Source organism: Ahaetulla prasina, chromosome 1 (assembly GCF_028640845.1).
Source record: "Ahaetulla prasina isolate Xishuangbanna chromosome 1, ASM2864084v1, whole genome shotgun sequence".
Lineage (NCBI taxonomy): Eukaryota > Metazoa > Chordata > Lepidosauria > Squamata > Colubridae > Ahaetulla > Ahaetulla prasina.
This window is the reverse complement of record NC_080539.1, coordinates 290,305,370-290,329,064: the sequence shown is the minus strand read 5'-3', so window position 1 is coordinate 290,329,064 and position 23,695 is coordinate 290,305,370. Positions and strand designations below refer to the sequence as shown.

Here is a 23,695-nt window from a genome sequence, read left to right as displayed (position 1 = left end):
TAGTACATTAGAGACTATAACACAGTTATATACTAATATATTTATGTTCAACGTGCTAATGAAATTTCAAATGTATATCTTAAGTAAATATGTTCACAACTATTGATATATTGGAGAAATATTATTTTTAGCATGTGCATTAGGGAAAATAGATGACGATTTTAACATTTTCTGGTACAGCTATTTATTTATGTTTCATGTTTATGTTTATAAGCAGTAAGGTCCCAGATAAGAGATCAGCACATAGTGCCGCAAGAACTTAGTGTTCTTGCAAGATTTTCCCAACAATAAAATCTCACAGTTTGAATCTTGTAAGATTGTGGTATTTTTGTATAAGATTACATGTGCAGTCCTTGCAATTTTAGAAATAGTATTGCCAATTTGTCATGAGCTTAAGTTAAAAAAAATGAACTGGATCCAGCTGCAGGCTACAGAAAGAAACATTTCTGGGGGAAAAATCCCCAATGTGTCCCAATGGAAAAAGGATTTAATCAAAGATTAATGTTGATGATTGTTTCAATTCATTCTGAATTATCCTCATTTCTGATCATTTAATCCAGAGCCAAAAAAAAAAAAATGTTTTCCCTGTGCCTCTTAGTGCAGATAAACAAGTGCAACACAAAGGGAGAACACACAAATAGATATATGCATACACATGTAAAGAGAAGAAGTATATATTAGATCCTCTCTCATAAATGCACCTTATACAAAATGTTCATTATTAAAGAAATTGGAAAGTGTTCTAGAATGCTTTCTCTAGAATGCTAATTATTATTATTTTTTAAAAAAAAAATACCAGTCCCATTAAGATTGTACACTTGAAAACTTCACCAATCTGCATTTTTATGTATAAATTGCTTTGACAAAAAGCACATAAAATATGAAACCTGTGAAAAATCATTTTTCTCTACCTCCCAGTATCTTCCAATCTATCCCAACATGTCCATCACTCACATTTTCCCCCTTTGATAGAATTATTCTATTGTATAGAACCCTTCATAATTTAGATTTATCTGAAAAGGTGGTATTATAAATAGCACCTTTATTTAGATTTAAATAGCAGCAGAAAAGAAAGATTATGTTTAAACATTAGGTAACTTAATAACAACAACAGCAACAACAACAGAGTTGGAAGGGACCTTGGAGGCCTTCTAGTCCAACCCCCTGCCCAGGCAGGAAACCCTACACCATCTCAGACAGATGGTTATCCAACATTTTCTTAAAATTTTCCAATGTTGGAGCATTCACAACTTCTGCAGGCAAGTTGTTCCACTTATTAATTGTTCTAAATATCAGGAAATTTCTCCTTAGTTCTAAGTTGCTTCTTTCCTTGATCAGTTTCCACCCATTGCTTCTTGTTCTACCCTCAGGTGCTTTGGAGAACAGCCCGACTCCCTCTTCTTTGTGGCAGCCCCTGAGATATTGGAACACAGCTATCATGTCTCCCCTAGTCCTTCTTTTTATTAAACTAGACATATCCAGTTCCTGCAACTGTTCTTCATATGCTCCAGCCTCCAGTCCCCTAATCATCTTTGTTGCTCTTCTCTGCACTGTTAAAAACATTTCAGTAGCATTCCACTTTTGACCCTTGCTAGTGCAGTGGTTAGAATGCAATAATACAGGCAAACTGCCCACAGTCTGGAGTTCGATCCTGACAGGCTCAAGGTTAATTCACCTTTCCATTCTTCCGAGGTTGGTAAAATGAGGATTGTTGGAGGTAGTATGCTGATACTGTAAACAGCCCAGAGAGTGCTGTAAAGCAGTGGTCACCAACTGGTGGTCCATGGACCACTGGTGGGCCACAAGAAAATTTTGGTGATCCCCAGAAAAAATATTTGCATTTTTTATATTGCACTATGGGACAGATACATGCAATGAATGTTTGTGTTGCTGCAGAGAGTCTCCCTTTGGGATCTTTTTGTGTAGGTTAGAGGAGGGCAGAAATTCTAACTTTAGGTCTGCTTCAGCTTCCTGGTGTGGGGCTTTGGGTGAAGACTGGAGGGAAGCGCCACTGATGGCAAGGAGCTGGAGGGCCTCATTCCAGGGGACTGCATCATGTCCTGGAACTGGGTGACCATCTCAGCCCACTGAGCCTCCAGGTACCTGGCCTTGCACTCCCACAGGTCTTCCCTCTTCTTGGAAAGCCTATGCTCCTAGTGCTTCTGCTGGGCCTCTTTCTTGGTCAGATCCAATTTGAACTGAGCTGTTTTGCCAACTCTTTCTCATGGTGGCTGTTTAGCTGCAGCAACTGCTTCCTGTTGGAGCCCTAAGGAGCCTGGGTGGGCAGGCGAGGAGTAGCGAATAGAGGCTGGCAAAGTGCCCCTCAAAATGAGTGACATCAAGTTGGCCACACTCACTCAGTCACATGACCACTTTGCCATTTTCACACGGCTGGTCATTAGGCAGATCATATTAGTGGTCTGCAGGATTTAAAATTATGAATTTAGTGGTCCCTGAGGTTCGAAAGGTTGGTGACCCCTGCTGCAAAGCACTGTGGAACAATTTATAATTCTAAGTGCTACTGCTATTGCTATGCTACACATAGGGATAACCCACCAGAGTATTTCATCATAAAAAAAAATTCTCCTCCATTAAAAAGAAGACTTATGTAATATATTATTATTGTAGATGGAAAAACCCTTACATATTTACATATAATCAGAAAGTATACAATCCAGAAATGGTTTCATTTTTTCATCAGGTATTTGTGAAAAGTAAAACTAAACAACGTATAGAGAGGACATTGCACTACTATCATTCACAGGTAGTGCAATGTACTGCAATAATAAATGTAGCAGTGTAGAAGAAAATCAAAACATTGTACTTTCAAGATTATTTTCATATGTATGTATGTATGTATGTATGTATGTATGTATGTATGTATGTATGTATGTATATGTATATATAGTAATATTATTTTCTGTATCAAATAAGAATGGACAGGATTGTTGCCAGAACAGCATAATCAGTAATTGTGGGTCATCTGAGTGTATGTTGAATACCTGAGACAGAACTGGGCCAGTTTGTCTGGAGAGGAAAAGTTGATGTCTGGAACACACCGAGAGTTGAAATCTAGGTGAATGCTTAGTCCTTGCTCAGAAGGAAATAAAGTAAAACAAAATCAAAATACTAGTGAAATTTATAGAAGTTTAAATAGTCATGGCTGTAGCTGAGGAAAAGATGTGGGATGGAACTATTTTTGGTCCAGTCAGTTGCTCATATTTCACTAATTTGGTTTGCTTTGAATCAGTTTGTGAATAGAATTTGAATATATATCTATATCTATATCTATATCTATATCTATATCTATATCTATATATATCTATATATATCTATATCTATATCTATATCTATCTGCCTTTCTGTCTGTCTGTCTGTCTGTTTATTTTCGTAGGTTTTCACGGGTATAGGTATGTAGGTCTTGGTATATTTGGGTCTTTTCCCATGTAAGAGTGAGAGTATCTTGGCGACGTATATATATAGAGTATGTATATATATATACACCTCAGAAAACAAATATATATAGAGAGAGAGACTGGTACACATTGCAGATGTTTCAGAAATGTGAAAAATGGATGGCAACACAAATTGTGTTCCAATTTGGACATTCATTTTCCATTTAGTACATATTCAGTGCATTTGCTACCAAATGCACATTGCATGTAATTTTCCATCATCTCTTGCTGAATCCTGATGACACTTAAATCCAAATGATGGTGTTTTTAATTTCATCATCCTTCATAAGTGTGTTTCTGTATTTTTCCAGAATTCCTGAAACAGAATTCAAAACCAGTTTTTTTCTATGGTACTTTCATCAAAAGGGGCCAACTGCCAAACCATTCAAGCTAAAGTAAATTATTAATCCAGTGGAAATTCGATTATATCCAGGTAATGAAACCAAGTGAATTCCAGAACCACTGAACTTAATAACATTGCACTTGAACTCAGATGTTAATGACTGTAAATCTGAGGTGCTTTTATTAGTCATTTCTTACTTCAAATACTCATCATGCATAATGGAATTGGGGTCTAATTCCGTTGCTTGTTCAAAATGTGGAACTAAGGTGATATGTTCTGATTTAAGGGAGTTAAGTCATGTCTACTTAGCCCATCTTCAATTAGGTGAATAGAAACAGCTGCTATCCTGACTGCCTCTAGCTGCAGTTGCCTTATTTAACATCATACACACACACACGCACACGTACACACACACACACACACACACACACACACACACATGCATGCACACAAACACACATGACTTTTTATGTTTTTCTGTTAAGTAGTTGATTTGAAACATAGTCAGACTTTATTCTATCTCTTCATATGAAGGATATCTATAGCTTTGTGATGCTATCAGATCCACATATTCCAATCAGTACATATGATTTAGGTCATTATTTATTGTTCAGTCACGGTTGTTCATGTTTGAATTTTCATACCAGAGGTGGGTTTCAGCAGGTTCTGACCAGTTCTGGAGAACCGGTAGCAGAAATTTTGAGTAGTTCGGAGAACTGGTAGTAAAAATTCTGACTGGCCCACCCTCATCTATTCTCTGCCTCCCGAGTCCCAGATGATCAGGAGGAAATGGGGATTTTGCAGTAACCTTCCCCTGGAGTGGGATGGGAATGGAGATTTTACAGTATCCTTCCCCTGCCATGCCCACCAAGCTATGCCATGTCATGCCATGCCCACCAAGCCATGCCCACAGAACCGGTAGTAAAAAAAATTGAAACCCATCACTGTTTCATACCCCATAGACCATAGCACACCAGGCTCCCAATCCTCCACTGTTTCCTGGAATTTGCTCAAATTCATATTCATTGCATTGGTGACACTAATAATCTCATCCTCTGCCATCCACTTCTCCTTTGGCCTTCAGACTTTCCCAACATCAGGGTCTTTTCCAATGAGTCCACTCTTCTCATTAGGTGGCCAAAGTATTTGAGCTTCAGCTTCAGTATCTGTCCTTCCAAAGAACAGTCAGTTGATTTCCTTTAGACTTGACTGATTTGATTTCCTTGCAGTTCAAGGGACTCTCAAGAAGATTCACCAGCACCAATTCTTCAGCACCAATTCTTCCTTAGTGCTGCTTCCTTCCTGGTCCAACTGTGATTTAGCTTAGTTATATATTATTTACATTATTAGATCAATTTTATATGATGGCATCACTTCTACTGCTTCCTGAGCCACTTGATTACGTTCTAGTGGTTTCCATTGCATTGGGGAATAGTATTGCCTTCTCTTTGTACCAGCAAAGTGGTTAGAATACAGTATTGCAGGCTAATTCTGTCGACTGCCAGCAGTTTGAGCCTGGCCAGCTGAAGCAGGGGTGAAATCCAGCAGGTTCTGACAAGTTCTGGAGAACCAGTAGTAAAAATTTTGAGTAGTTCGGAGAACTGGCAAATACCACCTCTGGCTGGCCCCAGAGTGGGGTGGGAATGGAGTTTCTGCAATAACTTTCCCCCTGGAATTGGGAGGGAATGGGGATTTTGCAGTATCCTTCCCTGCCACGCCCACCAAGCCATGCCCAAATATTAGGAAATGAATAAAAACTATGAAAAAAGAACATGTTGGCAAAAACTGTAACTAAGTAAAATATATTTGAATATACTGAATTGTGTAAGATATGATATGGCCAATACTCTGTTCATAAATCATGTATGTGTGTAAGGGGAAGGGACTAAAAAAATCAATAAAAACTTGTTTAAAAAAGCCACAGAACTGGTAGTAAAACAATTTGAATTTCACCACTGAGCTCAAAGTTGACTCAGTCTTGCCTCCTTCTGAGGTTGGCAAAAGGAGGATCCAGATTGTTGTGGCCAATACGTTGTCTCTTCTTAGAGAGGGCTTTAAAACACTCTAAAGAGGTATATAACTCTAAACTGCTATTGCTCTCCCAGGGCCATTGTGTTTATTCCGATAAAAAAGAAGAAGAAAAATAAGCTTTATTTCTTCACATTAGAAAAAAGGTATAAGTGCATAAATATAAATGTATTTGGAATTTCAAGGAGATCTTGACTCCTAGTGACTGCCTAACTAGTCCTTGCAGTTGTTTTGACAAAGATTTTCAGAAATGGATTGCTATTGCCTTCTTGGTAGGTCTGAGAGAGAATGACAGGCCCAAGTCACCTAGCTAGCTTCCTGCCTAAAGTGAGACCGGGATTCATAGTCTCCTAGTTTGTAGCTTAATCCTTGTAACACTACACCAGATTGGTGCTCATAAGTGATCCATAAGACACTTATTGGTCCCTGTAGGTGCTGGAGAAATACACCCCCCGGAGGCAAGTCTTTATCTGCTAGTCTGATCTGAATCATCCAGCCCCCAAAGTGTTTTTAAGGTGGTTTTCCACTTCAGAATACAAAAGAAAATAATATAGTTAAAAACTGTTACAATGGATTAGTGAAATAATTAAAGCAAGAGAGTCAAAAACAATTGGGTCAGTCCTAAAATAACTACATTCCTGTGTGGGATGTTAAAATAGATAAAAGAGATTTTAGATAAAAGAAACAAAAGTCTTTGTTGTTCTCCTAAAACTCAAAATATACCAAGGAAATTTCTTTTGGGTCAAATGATGCAATCTGAAAGTCTAAAATGTAAAGAATTGCTTTGGGTTATCTATCAAGTTCATTTCTGAAGGGGATAGATTGCCGAAAAACACTTCTGCTGTTGTATGTATTGCATGAGTAGATTCATACTTTAGACAATTTTTTTTTTAAATAACCTAAATATAAGACACTTAAGACTTTACAAACATAATGACTAGCTGTTTACTCTTGGCCCAGAAACAAAGCAGAAACACATATATAGGAAACAGGGCTAACAAAATAGAAATGAATAACAAATCCTTCTGCTTGGTGCATTTTCTACGAACTGGGTGCAGGGGATAGCATTCAAGGAAATCTTCAGTGTTACTCTTAAAAAGGGAACTAAACAATCCTCTTTCAGCATTGCTTTTGGGTATTTACCTACTGAAGTTAGATATGCTATTTTATTTTATTTTCCAGTTGAAATTAGTTAGCATATCTAACCTACTGAAGTTAGATATGCTATTTTATTTTATTTTCCAGTTGAAATTAGTCATGCTATTTCTTTTCTTCACCATTGTATGCCATGTTTAATTTGTTTTTGTCTCTTGTAATCTACCCATAATTATATGTGATTTTAAAAGATTAAAAAAACACAATTATTATAATAACAACAACAATAGCAACATAATCCTCTTGTCGTGTTTGGATGAGAGTAGTAAATGAGTGACACTAGAATAGGCTCTGCATAATCTAGCAATGGATGCAGCTGGATTTTAAGCAGTCTTCAATTCAAACATTACTTCTAGAAGCAAAACTCGAGAACAGCGGTTCCCAGCCTTTCCAGCTCTGCAGACAGGTGGTGGTAGTGGCAGTGGCAAGGTGGCGGGGGGCGGGGGGAAGGAGAGAGATGGTATTGTATGCCAATGCAGCTTAGTGAGGTCTCCTACCGCTTGTGTGGCCTGGTTCTCAATGGGCCGTGGCCCAATAATCAGAACCCCTGTTCTAGAGCATGAAGCTTAGAGCAATTCTCACAGTTCCTGTTTTTTGTCTGAATTATCTCTAGAGTCAGTATATACCATTTATTGCAAGCCTACAAGCCTACATTTAGATAGAACAGGGGTCTCCAACCTTGGTCCCTTTAAAACTTATGGACTTCAACTCCCAGAATCCCTCAGCCTACAAAGCTGGCTGAGGAACTCTGGGAGTTGAAGTCCACAAGTCTTAAAGGGACCAAGGTTGGAGACCCCCGAGATAAAATGTTATTTACCTTTGGTGTTAGAAAGAGAAGGAAATTAAAAGGATTTCATCTGAAGGCAGAATGAATTTTTTTAAAAAAAAGAGAAGATGCACCCCACTGAAAAGAATATGTATTTTAATCCATTTTTCCCTAAATCATGGTTTTCCAAACTACAAAGTGGGTTGGGTTGGTGCAGACAGAGTCCAAAGAATGTGTGAGGAATCTCTTAGCTGTACCTTTTTATGATGAATCTACCTTTCTCTAAATCAGCGGTTCTCAACCTGTGGGTCGCGGCCCCGTTGGGGGTCGAATGACAATTTGACGGGGTCACCTAAGACCATTGCAAATACGGGAAGTATCATATTCAAAGAATCGTGCTCCAATGGTTGACTCCACAAGCTAGCTGCAGGCTCTTCAAATTGCTAACCAAATTCGGCTTCAGGTGCGATGAATTAAAAAAGAGAGAAATCTTTGCTCTGATGTCTCCCTCTCAAGCCAGCTGCAATCACTCCCAATCACTAGCCTAATCTGGCTTCAGGCGCGATAAACTTAATAGGGGAGGAGTCTCCGCTTTAATGCCGCTTTAATGCCTCCGTCCTCAAGGCAATCGCAAGCAGTTCAGATCGCTAGCCAATACAGCTTCAGGCGCGATGAATTAAAAAAAAACAGTTTGCCACTTTTTTCCCCCTACTGCGGTTGGAGTTGCCACATCCAATTGTATTAAAGGGGTCGTAGCACTATAAAGGTTGAGAACCACTGCTCTAAATACTATTGTTAATAACATGATAGTGCAGGAGACATGATCTTACATTTTTCTTTTTTATGTCTTTATAGTTTAATTGCATAGCTTTATTATTTATTTATTATTTATTACATTAATCAAGTTTAATTGCATTGTTCGTTGATTTCGATGTTTGAATTTTTAGAGAAGGTGTGTACATTAAGATTTCATTAAAGGAGATGTAATGACAAAAGATTTAGAAAACCATGCCCTAAATTATTATTGCTAAGTTATTAGCAAGGCCCTCAGCAGTCTTCCTGCTTGTGGAAGTACCTTCAGAAAATGCCTTCTCAAATCTTATTTTGTATAGTATTACACCAAAATAAGAATTAGTGGTGATGAAGTGTCCCTAACAATATAGTGGGACACTAACCTAGCTTTCAGAAGATATTGATCTGAATGCCAAATCTATACTTTTGAAATATCTGAAGCAATAAAAGGAGATCCAAGGAATGCCAACTGATATGCTAAGTTTCAGTTTTATTTTTTTTTTTCTATTGAATGATTACACCCTCTTTTTATCAATAGATGGTGCTCAAAGCATAACAATAGAATTGCTAAAAGTAAAACAATAGAATTAAAATGTAATTTAAAAATTCATTAAAATTCATTAATGAAACTCCATTTTAATGCCCACATGAATAAAACTTGTGCTTGCTAACATTATCATAAAAAAAAGAGGATATTTGACTTCCTTCGGTAGGTTGACATTTCCATTCAGTACACCAATATGCTTAAAAAGCCTAGCTGTACATCTCCAGCTCTAGTTGGATAATTAATGCTATAGATGTGCTTACCCAGTATTTGGAGGCTATGAAGGTCTGGATGGAGAAGAACAAGTCACAACTCAACCATACAAAGAATGAGTGTCCTTGGTGTTTATGCCCCCTAAATTCCAGAGCCATTCCACCAATAGTTTTAAATGGGGTGGCACTCCTCAGATAGAGTTGGTGTGCAGACTGGTTTTTCTGGACTTACAACACATGATTCAGAAGTGGAAGTCATGACTTGGAGGATCTTACCATTGATCCATTTTGTGCAATAGGCTCATTCCTGTTACCTACCCTACTTAGTCACTTATTGTCTGGATTACTACAACACACTGTATAGTACATGTATTTAGAAACTTCAACTGGTCAAGACTAAGACAATAAATACATTGTTGGGTACACCAAGGATTCTCCAAGCTGCGTTGGCTTCTATAGTGGTACTGAAAAGTTTGTGAGTCCATTTGAATTTTCACTATTTCTGCATAAATATGATCTAAAACATGATCTGCTTTCTAAACAAGTTCAAAAACTAGATAAAGAGAACCCAATTAAGAACATGAGTCAAAAATATTTCTTCAAATATATTGTCCATAATCCAATTCATAAAGGGGCTAAAGTTATGCAAATATTTTGTGTTAGGCAATATAGATAAAGGAAGAGGGTGGGGGAAAAACACTCAGAAAAATTCCATTCTTCAGAGGCAAAAGTATACCATTCTTGGCAGGAAATAATTAGTGTTGGGGATAATTTCATGCACCTTTTGGAGAATTGACAGGCTTTATTACATTGTTGATTATGAGATTTTCCCCCCCAGTGATTCTATAGCAACCAAACATGGTTGTAAGACATGAATAATAGTGTAGTCAATTCACACAGAATTTGTATAATACTCTGTGGATCTAAGCTTCAAATCTAGGTTTAGCCCAGTGATTCCCAAAGTGTGAGCCGCGGCTCCCCAGGGAGCCGCGCTATCGTCATGGGGGTGCCGCGGAATATCTGCGCCCGCTGGGTCTGGCGCTGATGCGCCATTTCTGGGGCGTCTGGTGCGCATGCGCAGTTGCAGGTCGGATTTCCGGGGGAGCCGCGGGCGAAAAAGATTGGGAACCTCTGGTTTAGCCTATTTGGGCTGCAAAATTCTGGAGAATTACTAGGCAGCAGCAAAACATGCCCAAGGGACAAACCTTTTGCTTCCAATAGAAATGAATATACATAGCTCAGGGTCAAAATGTTGAATCCTTAATGCTCTTCAAGCATGATCATTTGCTTGTAGACATTTCATTACTCACTGATGGTATTACCTAGTTAGGTAATGAAACATTTAAAAGCAAACTAAAAGATCACCAAAAATGTTCTGTGGCCATCTAGTGGTCAATATTTCTCACTGATGAGAAACGAGGATTTGATCTCTTGTTTACCAGTTAAGAGGTGGTTTCCCACCTCTTTTCTATTCTGGTTCATTATTTTTTTTAAAAAAAATTATTGTTATTTCTTCGCATGATACATTTGATGCTTTATTTGACTGCTTCCCACAGAATGCCTGTTAGGACACTTGTATGAATAGACCAATTCGGTGTAGAATAGATGCTGCATTCTAGCATTACAATGCTCAAATTCTATCTCTTTTGTATTAGGTGCCTAATTGTGTATCTAATAAAAATTACTACTATTACTACAAATAGCTACTCTATTTGGACACAAAAATCTAGATAACCACTCAATGGTATGTGTGTATTTACTAATCCTAATGGGATAGCCTTATCTACAAGTATATTTCTAAAGGTGTTTGCATCCTCCTTTAGACATTGAATGCAATTTTTAAATTGCTGTTAGAAAATTAGTTTTGTTTCTTGGTTATTATGGTTCAAAATTATTTTACAGAGTCAGTAGATATATTTATAATTGATATACATAATGAATTATTGGTAATGATAATAATAGAAAGAAGTTTCCATCAAAGAAAAGCTAAGACTTTACAGTTACTGAATGGAATCTTGAATTTTGATAGCCCGAGCTGTAAAATTAATGCAAATTATTCCTAGGTGTCCCCTGATGGCGAGATGTGTGAAAGCGTTGGTTTCTTTTTTTAGTCTCTTCCCTTGTTCAGGGAATTCAGAGAGCAGCATCATTGCAATTCTCCATGCATCTGTAACAGTACAAATGTTTTAGAGATAAACTGATTAATTTTTAACTGTGACTTTACTCTTGGTAATTCCAAGTCTTCCAAAAAAAAATTGAAATATAATTTTAAAAAAGTAGTAGTAGGGTTATTTGTAATAATCACTCGCTGGCTAATTATTGTGCACTAAGCGAACCAATGTAGTGTAGTAGTAGTTAAAGTGCTGGATTTGGTTCACGTCCTCAATCAATATTCATTTAGTGAGGTTTAGAGACCAACTCTCAGCAAGTCTGCGAAGCTTACATTTATTGACAATAAAGAAACAGTAAAATGAAAGAAAGAAAGAAAAAAAGACCTGGACATCTAGAACAGTTGAATGAATCCAAAGAAAACCAACAGAGGCTTGATAGTTACCTTAAGCCCAGTCTGGGAGTAAAGATAATTTTTCAAAAATTTGCAGAACAGCTGAAGAGTGAGGACTTTATGGATCTGCAGGAAGATGCTATTTATTTATTTATTTATTTATTTATTTATTTATTTATTTATTTATTTATTTATTTAGTCAAATACATATTAAATAATATATATAAATATAAGCATGAATTGAATACATAAAGTGAATACAACTAAAGGGAACATTAGGACAGGGACAGTAGGCACGCTGGTGCTCTTATGCTCTTATGTTCTTACAGACCTAGGAATGGGGTGAGGTCAGCAGTAGACTGTCTTAGGTTAAAGTTCCGGGGCCGGAATAGCTCAGGCTATAAGGAGCCTGTTATTAGAACACAATAGCCTGCAATTACTGCAGGTTCAAGCCCGGCCCAAGGTTGACTCAGCCTTCCATCCTTTATAAGGTAGGTAAAATGAGGACCCAGATTGTTGGGGGGGCAATAAGTTGACTTTGTAAATATACAAATAGAATGAGACTATTGCCTTATACACTGTAAGCCGCCCTGAGTCTTCGGAGAAGGGCGGGATATAAATGTTAAAAAAAAAAAAAGTTTTGGGGATTTTGGGATGAGACCACGGAGTCTGATAGTGCATTCCAGGCATTAACAACTCTGTTAATGAAGTCATATTTTCTGCAATCGAGATTGGAGCGGTTCACTTTAAATTTGAATCTATTGTGTGCTTGTGTATTGTGGTTGAAGCTGAATTAGTCATTGACAGGAAAGACATTGTAGCAGATGATTTTATGAGCTATGCTCAGGTCATACTGAAGGCAGCGTTCGTTATTGCCTATTCCAGAGGCAAGCACTGTGACAGAGAATGAATGTCTCCTTGGTTCTAATAGACGACACTGTTTCATAGAAAGGACCTAAAGCACAATAATTCTGCCAGATCTTACTGAGTTGGCAAAACTATTGGAGGGAGGTGTCCTGAAAATAACAAGATCATATGCATAACCATCACTTGAATTGCAGCTGGCACCCAATAGGTGCAACTCATAAACCAACACATGGATATAATGTGGGTGCATTCTTCATCCTCCACACCATTACATTCTGGACCAGCTGCAGCTTCTGAGTGGACTTCAAGAACAGCTCCATGTAGAAAACATTCTTGTAGTCTGTTGTGACCATGAACTTCCCTTTGGGAATTTGGGCCAGTCATTTTCTTTCAGTTTAATATAGTCCACAGTATTGTTATTGTAGGGATAAAATAATGGGACACACAGTTTCCTCCAAAGTAAGATATTATGATTACTTAAAAGTCAGGTAAAAATGCAACAAAAAATAATGATGGTTTTCTAGCCAGATCATAAAATGCAAGACATTTTTAAATGTATTTTTCCCTTTCTCTTTCATTGGTTATAAGACAACATCAACAAGTCTATGAGAAAGGAGGAGAAATAAAAAAGAATGTAACAATTAAAGTAGATACCATAACTAGGATCAAGACAAATAACCAATGAAAGATGATAAAGTGAGAAATGATAAGAAACTGTTAAATATATTAGAACCAAAAACAAAACAACCCCCCCCCAAAAAAAAAAAAACCACAACCAAAGGCAGCTTTTCTCACTTAGTGCTTTCCAAAACTGCTGGATCTTAAATTCCAGCAGACTTTGATTCTATTCATAAAACTGCTGATGGAACAGAGATGATTTCTGGGTTTCACAAAAGCTGCATTGATAAGTAGCCACATAAGAAAGCAGATATACTTTATACAGCTGTGGATAGGGAACATTTTCAGAACCAGCATGCATTCTATTGCATGGGCCTGAATTTATCCAGTGATCAGCATTCAGTGGATTTTATACTGGGCTTTTACATTCTGAATATTGTCACACTCAGCATTATAATTAATCCCTATCTCTGAATTATGTGATTATAAATGAACTTCCTTCTGTAAAGGGGGGTAAGAGAGGGATAGAGCAGCGTGTTCCTTCTGAAATTTAAAAATATGTGGGATTACGTCTGGTATATTAGATTTACAATGATATGTAATCCAGCCTGATATAATTTTGTTTCATTTATTTGCAGACATTGGACTGTAAGTTGCTTTATCCACAAAGAGGTTTATAATAAATGTAAAAGTAATAGCCAATTATATCCACTAAAATAACAAAGTAGCAGAAACACAGTAGGGCCATTTCATGGCAGTATTTTCCTGCTATAAAGTCTTTTCAAAGGTTTGGCAGAAGAAAAGAGAGAAAGACAAATAAAAAAGTCAGATTTTGAAAAGGATTAATAATTTAACTATGAGCATGCTTCCTTAGACAAAATATCTCAGATTAGCAAGGCAATTTCCAGGGTTTCTGGGTTCAGAGTCCCTAATCCACCAAAGAGTGTATATTGTCAGATTTAAAGCAAAAAGTAAGAATAACAAAAGCCAATCTTTGAGATATTCCTGCTACAAACCATTTAGAGCTTCAGTGAGACTTTATTTATTTATTTTTATTTATTTATTTTATTTATTTGTCACAACAGTATATATAAACATAAGCATGAAATAACTATACTATATATAAGCATAAATATAATCATAAGTATGTAATAACTATACGAAATTGGATACAATCAAAGGGAATGTTAGGACAGGAACGGTAGGAACACTGGTGCTCTTATGCAAGCCCCTTACAGACCTCTTAGGAATGGGGTAAGGTCAATAGTAGACAGTTTTTGGTTAAAGCTTTGGGGATTTTGGAAAGAGACCACAGAGTCTGGTAGTGCATTCCAGGCATTAACAACTCTATTACTGAAGTCATATTTTCTGCAATCAAGATTGGAGCGGTTCACATTAAGTTTAAATCTATTGTATGCTCGTGTATTGTTGTGACTGAAGCTGAAGTAGTCTTCAGCAGGAAGGATATTGTAACAGATGATTCTATGAGTTAAATTCAGGTCATGTCGAAGGCGGCGGAGTTCTAAATTTTCTAAACCCAGGATTTCAAGTCTGGTGGCATAAGCTATTTTGTTGTAATCAGAGGAGTGGAGAACTCTTCTTGTAAAATATTTCTGGACACGCTCAATTGTATTAATGTCCGAAATGAGGTATGGGTTCCAGACAGGTGAGCTGTATTCAAGAATTGGTCTAGCAAATGTTTTATATGCTCTGGTTAGTAGTGTAATGTTTCTGGAGAAGAAGCTACGCAAGATTAAGTTTACAACTCTTAAAGACTTTTTTGCGATGTAGTTGCAGTGGGCTTTGGCACTTAGATCATTTGATATGAAAACTCCAAGGTCTTTAACGGGGTGAGGGTCATCTACAAGGTAATGTCCATCGTGCCTGTATTTAGTGTTCAGATTCTTTTTTCCAGTGTGTAAGACAGAGTATTTGCTGGTTGAGATTTGGAGTTGCCAAGTTTTTGACCATTCCGACACAAAGTCAAGATCTTTTTGAAGGGTAGCTGTATTGTTGGTAGTGTTAAATAGTTTAACATTGTCAGCAAAGAGAACACAATTACTTATAATATGGTCACAAAGATCATTAATGTATAATATGAAGAGTGTTGAAGACTTATTCTCAAGAAAGTCATGCACACTTTACAGCCTTACTTACATATAGATTCCATCATCTGAAAGCTTATGATTAATTCATGTTTGTGGAAAATTCACTGAAAAAATGTAGAAGCACACATTAAAAAAACAACAACAGGAAGTCTGTTACTATTCTTAAAACATCAGACATACTATTAACTTATTCATCCTGATTCTTTATATCTGTTCAACATAATTATCCATTTACAGGCAATATTCCAGATTTGGCAGGAATTTATTTAAAGCAGGAGTCCTCAACCCCGTCCATGGCTGTTAGGAACCGGGCCGCACAGCTATAAGTGAGTGGCAGGTACGCGAATGAAGCTTCATCTGTATTTGCAACTGCTTCTCCAGTGCAAGCATCACTGCCTCAGCTCTACTTTGTTTTTTATTTTATTTTATTTTATTATGTATAATACACACTGAAGATGGCATTTAATTTCATTGTATGAGGTCCAATGACACTAAACTAAACTAAACTAAACTAAACTAAACTAAACTAAACTAAACTAAACTAAACTAAACTAACTAAACCTCAGATCATCAGGCATTAGATTCTCATAGGAGCAGAAACCCTACTGTAAACTCTGTGTGTGAGGGATCTAGGTTGGACTCCCCTCCTTCCTGGTCTGTGGAAAAATTGTGTCCGACAAAACTGTTCCCTGGTGCCAAAAATGTTTGCACCTGATTTAAAACATACTTTATGTTTTGGTATAGTATTTTAAACTCACTCTTGGTTCAGCGGAGGCGATTGGTTTAAGTACAGAATGAGCACTGGCAGCTTAACTTGTCTATTCTGAAATGTTTCTGCATGTAGTTCCGAGTGAGTCTCTTACTCTGAGATTACCTTACTTAAAATGAGAAAGTTATTTAGAGTCCAGATAGCATATTCATCTACTTATATCCCCCTGTGCCTTTGAGAAGGACAAAAGATGATGAGAATGATATAATTTTGTGGTGCTTGAAACTCCTAAAACATTTAAAGGCCAGTTCAGCTGCTATATCAAATGGTAGTTAAGACCTATACAGTGGCTTGGGAGACACAAATGGGAATTATATTGTAGATTGTTTTGTCAGCCTTCATTTCTGTAAGAATAGTGATACATGAGAAAGACCAACTTGGATTAGACAAAGCCTCTATTTTTTCCAACATTCCATTCCCATGAAGACTGACTAGAGGCATGCAAGCACAGTGTAAGTACAAAAGCAGGCTTGTATTTGGATTTTCCATCAACTTATTTTATTGAAATGCCTTCTCTCTACTCGGTTTTTGATTTTCAGATTCATAAATTAATATGTACTCATTGCAGAATAGCCTTTTAAGCCGTAGGGATGCATATCATTGTGGCTTGCCAGAGGGTTGTCATCTGGCAGAGATTTTATTGTAACATTGTTAAAATACATAGGAATACCGCATATAATTTGGTGTGTTTGTAGCAGGGCACTTGAGCAAGAACCACTGACTAAAACTGAGTGGTCTTTTACAGAATTTACTTTTACAGAATTTACTGAATGCAAAACATAGAATCTGACAGAAGCAGGTTTTCCCAGTTGCAATGTATGGCTGCAAAAGTTGGAACATAAGAAAATCTGAGTGCCACAGAATTAAGGCCTTTGAACTCTAGTGTTGGAGAAGACTCCTGCGAGTCCCTTGGCCTGCAAGGTGATCAAACTGGTCAGTCCTAGAAGAGATCAACTCTGACTGCTCTTTAGAAAACCAGATCCTGAAGATGAAACTCAAATAATTTGGCCACCTAATGAGAAGGAAGGACTCACTGGAGAAGAGCCTAATACTGGGAAAAATTGAGGGCAAAAGAAGAAGAGGACGACAGAGAACGAGGTGGCCGAATGGAGTCACTGGAGCAGTAGGCATGAGCTTAAATGGACTCCAGAGGATGGTAGAGTACAGGAAGGCCTGGAGGAATGTTGTCCATGGTGTCCCAATGGGTCTGACATGACTTCACAACTAACAACAACAATCAGAGGGCTTCAAAAATTTTAGCAAGGGGTTCTCTTGGTTGCTGAGTCGGCGTGGCTACAATAGGCGTGGGTGGCCTCCTGCACCATGGCTTTCTTTGAGCCTCTGGAAGGGTGAAAATGGCCTTCCAAGGCTCCAGAGGCCCTTTCTGAACTTCTGGTAGGCCTGTTTTTCATCCTCCCCAAGCCTCTGCACACACCTTGCACTTACCTGCATCCAAAACAGGCTACATGGGGACTCCTGGGAGGGAGTGGTTTGGGCGGGGCCAGCCAGGAGTGGGATTTGGGGATTCTCTGAACTGCACAGAATCTTAGCTAGAGTTTCTCCCAAACCCCTGCTAACCCCCAGCAGCCCACCCCAGTATCCAACCCATATTGGCGTAACTAAAACATTTATAAATTAGAACTTAATAAAAGTGTCAAGATCCTTCACAGAGGTATAGCTAATATAGTAACTAAAAGCTATTACTTCCTGATCTGAAAGCTTGAACAACACACACAAAAAATAGAGCACATAATTGCTGTCACACCCTGTACATTTGGAGAAAGTCATTTCAGTATTTAGGAGCAGTGACTGGGAATGCCTTCCAAGTCATCACCAGATGAGATGGAGCAACTAAAGATGGATTTATCATGTTGACTATAAAGGAGATCATGTCTGCACCCTGTGGGTATGCGTGCATAAACAGTACTTTGAAGTTTAAAAAACACAATCCATCAAAACGTCACTGGTGGAGGAAGACCAATATGAAAAATATAAATTTCTGTGTGACATTTACAATGTGCCAAAGTTGGAGAGGAGTGTAACTCAGAGGAGAGGTTTTCCAATAGAACTGCTGTTGCTGCCAAAAAGACTATGTGGCAACCTGTAAGAACTTATATGGAGAGCAGTCATTCCTCTTACAACATATGTTCTTGAAAATATCCTTCAAACTGCTTTGATCCCAAGTTTTTAGGACTTTGTGCATCAATATTAACACTTTGAACCTGGCTTGATAGCAGACTAGAAGCCTAGGCTCATTTTATTATGTTAAATCGATCTGGATTGTCTTGAATTGTTTTGTAAATTCATTAATTGGTGCCAAAGGACTGCAGTGTTTAGAAAAAGTAAACATGAATTGAAAGCTTTTGTTTGACTGTGTTCTTAAAGCAGCTTGGTTGCCACTGGCTCTAATAGAGCCAGCTTCTGATTCTGTTAGTCTCCTAATTACACTAGTCCTCATTAAATAACAGCTTTCTTCTATTATTTCTTATGGACATAGCAATGCATATGCTCCATGGAGAAAAAACCCAATAGTATGGGAAATGTATAGTAAAGTGGAGGAATACTAATTAAGAATTTACCAAAAGAATCAAAGAAGCAGTAAAAGGTTGTATTTTCACAGGTAACCCACACAACTTCCTTATTGGGGTGTAGAGAAATTTTCAAGAAGTTAGACCAGCATAAAATGGGAGGAGAGACGAACAAATCCCTTGCAGCCTTAAATCATGAAACATTTAGCAAGATTTCTTCATATTTGCAAACATTTACCTTCTTTTCCTTAAGGGAGAGAGCTATGCATGTCATAAGCAAATACAAAATCAAGGAAGTTACATTATACCATCTTAATAAAGTATTTCTAAATGCTTTCTGTTGGCTCAATGTCCTCATATCAGATTGTGACGCATGCTTTCTATCTTTGCATAATAAAGCTTATTAAGTCTTTTTTAATAGAATAGAATAGAATAGAATAGAATTTTTATTGGCCAAGTGTGATTGGACACACAAGGAATTTGTCTTGGTGCATATGCTCTCAGTGTACATAAAAGAAAAGATACCTTCATGAAGGTACATTTACAACACAATTGATGGTCAATATATCAATATAAATCATAAGGATTGCCAGCAACAAAGTTACAGTCATACAGTCATAAGTGGAAAGAGATTGGTGATGGGAACTATGAGAAGATTAATAGTAGTGCAGATTTAGTAAATAGTTTGACAGTGTTGAGGGAATTATTTGTTTAGCAGTGATGGCCTTCAGGAAAAAACTGTTCTTGTGTCTAGTTGTTCTGGTGTGCAGTGCTCTATAGTGTCGTTTTGAGGGTAGGAGTTGAAACAGTTTATGTCCTGGATGTGAGGGATCTGTAAATATTTTCACGGCCCTCTTCTTGATTCGTGCAGTATACAGGTCCTCAATGGAAGGCAGGTTGATAGCAATTATTTTTTCTGCAGTTCTAATTATCCTCTGAAGTCTGTGTCTTTCTTGTTGGGTTGCAGAACCGAACAAGACAGTTATAGAGGTGCAAATGACAGACTCAATAATTCCTCTGTAGAACTGAATCAGCAGCTCCTTGGGCAGTTTGAGCTTACTGAGTTGGCGCGAAAGAATATTCTTTGTTGTCCTTTTTTGATTATGTTTTTGATGTTAGCTGTCCATTTTAGATCTTGCGATATGATAGAACCTAGAAATTTGAAGGTTTCTACTGTTGATACTGTGTTGTCTAGTATTGTGAGAGGTGGAAGTATGGAAGTGTTTCTCCTAAAGTCTACCACCATTTCTATGGTTTTGAGTGTGTTCAGTTCCAGATTGTTTTGGTTGCACCACAAGGCTAGTCATTCGACCTCTCGTCTATATGCGGATTCGTCATTGTCTCGAATGAGACCGATCATTCAGAATTTCTGGAGCTCCCTCCTGTCTGATATAATCCAAGCCCAAACTTTTTTTTTGTTGTTGTTTACATTTATACCCCGCCCTTCTCCGAAGACTCAGGGCGGCTTACAATGTATAAGGCAACTACCTGTACAAAGACAAATTCCATTATGTGTGATTTCATTTTTGAAGATGTGATGTTAGCTTCTCTGTGAACAAATTGGCCAAAGAGGAAAAAGTGGCCCTACAGTTGCTTCTCTTTGTTTCCTATGTGTAGAACTCTGTGGTATGTGAAGAAGGGTGTATTTTATGCCGCATGAATGTTTGCTGTTCTCATTCTGATAATCAATGAGATGTAAAATTGCAGCAATTCCATGCTGCCTAAAGCCTCTGCTGATAAACCTCATTTGGTTTGTCAGAAGGCATAAACCACTCATTAGACCACATCATTAGCTAAGCTTGCCTTTAATGTGAAGGAAATGTGAATGAGGCCTTTTTTCCCCCCAAGACAAAGTTTTACTGTTATAACTTTAAAGAAAGTGCATCGAGAAGCTGCTTGCTGCATTCAAATACAGTGTAAGATGGTGCGTATGAACCCAGATTTTTTTTCTGTGTCCTTTCAACAGCCTTTAACTAGCAGGTAAAGTGTATAGGAAGAATGTGAACATATTCCTGGGATGCTGGTTACAGCTAGTAGTATGAAGAAATCTGACTTGCAATTTCCTAAAAAAAATTCTTAAAAAAAAACAACAACTTCTGTAAAAGACTTCTATTTCTCCTCCTTATTTTGGGATGCTTTAGAATTTCTTTCAGCAATCTATTGTTGCTGTTGTCAACTGTTCTTTTATTATTCTTCAGCCTCAGTAGTAGCTCTCATTTTTTGATTAGAGGAAGAAAGATTCATAGGAGGGATTGTCTTAGAATTCAGTTGACTTCTGAGCAGGAAGAAGGCTGAAAACTGTAGGACAGGTGATTGCTCAGTGAAATACAAAACCAATTAGCTGTCTTGTAACAAACAGAAGTGTAAGAACCTCTTCTGTTGGGAGAGCAGCTCCTTCTTTCTGATAAAGAGTTGGAAAAAATAGAGGGGCAGGGCAAAAGCAATTTGGAAGAGCAGGAAGAGTATTTTGCAGTTTGACTGCCTCTCCCTGCCCCTCTATTTTTTAAAAATGCATTCAAGGGTAAAATTCAGCAGGTTCTGACAGGTTCTGGAGAACTGGTAGCAGAAATTTTGAGTAGTTCGGAGAACCGGCAAATGCCACCTCTGGCTGGCCCCAGAATGGGGTGGGAATGGAGATTTTGCAATATCCTTCCCCTGGAGTAGGGTGGAAATGGAGATTTTTCAGTATCCTTCCCCTGCCACGCCCACCAAGCCACACCATGCCCACCAAGCCACGCCCACAGAAACGGTAGTAAAAAAAATTGAATTTCACCACTGAATACATTGTATTTGACACAATCACAATCTTGTCTTCCAAAGATTAGAACACATCCTATAACTCTCATTCCATTGCAGGAGTCCCTATGGATTTTACTGTGATTGTCGCCGCGAACTGAAAACACACTTATTTATTTGCGCGAGGCTGGCTTAAATTTTATTGGTTTTTTAAATTTTTATCATGAATTTTAATGGGTTTTAGTTTAATATATTTTAAATTTTTAGGCCAATTATGTAATAAGTTTTTTAATTCGTTTTTAATTGTATATTGCACTGTTTGTTTTACTTTGGCTGTACACCGCCCTGAGTCCTTCGGGAGAAGGGCGGTATAAAAATCGAAATAATAATAATAATAATAATAATAATAATAATAATAATAATAATAATAATAATAAGAAGAAGAAGAAGAAGAAGAAGAAGAAGAAGAAGAAGAAGAAGAAGAAGAAGAAGAAGAAGAAGAAGAAGAAGAAGTCATTGCCAACTATAGACGGTAGTACTAGTTTCTTTAATTTTTTTTTTTTAAATCCATCTTATGCTTCTAGAGTAGGGGTGTCAAACTCGATTTCATTGAGGGCTATGTTTGACTTTGGGGGGCCAGGGTGGGTGTATAGTCAGGGTGGGCATGGCCAGCTCAATGTCACTTGTGTCAGGGATGCCTGTGGCGGCCTGAGTGCTCTGCCAGCCAAAATGGAGTCCCAATCTCCGTCTTCAGCTGCGCTGGCCTCCTGCAGCCATCTGCCAATGAAAATGATGCTCCGGAAGGCTGTGTGCAGCCCCCGTGGGCTCTGTTTTTGGCTGCAACAGCCTCCTCCAACCCTCTGCCAGTGAAAATAGAGCTCGGGAAGGCCACATCTGGCCCTCCCAAACTTCGTTTTTGCTGGCAGAGGTACCACAGGCCGGTCCTCCACTGTTTCCAAGGTGGCCCCATGGGCCAGATCTAAGCATCCTGCAGGCCGGCTCCGGCCCCCAGGCCTTGAGTTTGATACCCCTGTTCTAGAGGGATGTTTGTGGACATGGCAAGAAATTGAAGTGATCTGGGACTGTTCAAATCCCCTCAAGGGCTAAGCTGTAACGGACCCCAAGTTGTTAGCCTAACACAAGACAATATTCACCGAGTCTCTGAGAAGAACCTAACATTCGATGTAAAAAGCTGAAAAGTGACTAATCACACCCAATGAATAACTATTTTCCATAAGTTATAAGCGTTCGTCAAATTATTCATGAATTCATGAATCATTACGAGTGAGGAAAAATGTTTGGATATTAACAGATTATTTCGTGGAAATATATCAACTGGGACAAATAGCTGAATCCTCTGCATAAATACTTGGATAACTTCACTCAGACTATTGAAGCAGAATGATATATAAAGATGTTCAGGCATATGGAGAAACACTTTTGATCTTCAGTACTTGGGAATTGACTGTGGTTTTGATGGGCAATTTTTCATAATTTGTTTTACTTCTTACAGCCTTCGTCTTCTTGTCGGTTGCTTCTCTGTTGCAGAGTACATTGAGGGTTATTTGGTAGCAGTTTATAACAAAAAAAGATCTAACCTTTGCTTTGTTGATCCTCCCTGAAGCACTTCGTTTTCGCTTTGCACAAAAAGCAGACTAATGTATAGTGCTACTGAAACACTGAAGTTTTTACTGCTGCTATTTATTTTAATAAGAACAATGTGTTTCATCTTTTTTGTTGTTGTTGTTGTTGTCCCTAACCTACTTGAATGGACTAGCTGCATTTTGATGATGAATTACTGCAGTCTGTGACTCTAAACACATTTACCAGGAAATAAATCCCACATAGATTGTATAAACTGCTCCTTGGGACAAACCATTCATTCATTTTCTGAGGTGAAGAAAAATTGATCCAGTTTTTGAATCACTTTTTTTTTTTAACATTCTACATTTTTTTTTCTTGGAAGGGAGCAAATATTTTTAAATGTATAGTTTTATTTGGTCTAACCAAATATTGTTGTATCAATTTGAGCTAGTACTTAAGGCACCAGGCTAAAAAAACAAAACAAAACAGAAGATCATGCGTTTAAGTCCCGCCTTAGCCACGAAAGCCAGCTGGGTGACTTTGGGCCAGTCACGCTCTCTCAGCCCAAGTCACCTCACATGGTTCTTTTCGTGAGGAAAATAGGAGGAAGGTGTGTTGGATATGTTTGCCACCTTGGGTTATGCATAAAAATAGTAAAGGCAGGATTCAAACAAACAAATAAATACC

The 23,695-nt window shown here is 37.9% G+C and overlaps 1 protein-coding gene across 8 annotated transcripts in view; it reads left to right on the top strand.

Annotated features, from left to right (window-relative positions):
• LRRC4C (leucine rich repeat containing 4C) overlaps positions 1 to 23,695 on the top strand; it is a 365,164-nt gene that overhangs the window by 233,213 nt on the left and 108,256 nt on the right. Inside the window, exon 1 of one of the 8 annotated variants that reach the window (XM_058161694.1) lies at positions 15,705 to 15,728. The exons of the other annotated variants lie outside the window; for them this stretch is intronic. The gene's annotated coding sequence lies outside the window, so the exon portion shown is untranslated. Of the gene's footprint in view, positions 1 to 15,704; positions 15,729 to 23,695 lie in introns of those variants that run through there. 8 annotated transcript variants of the gene reach the window in all.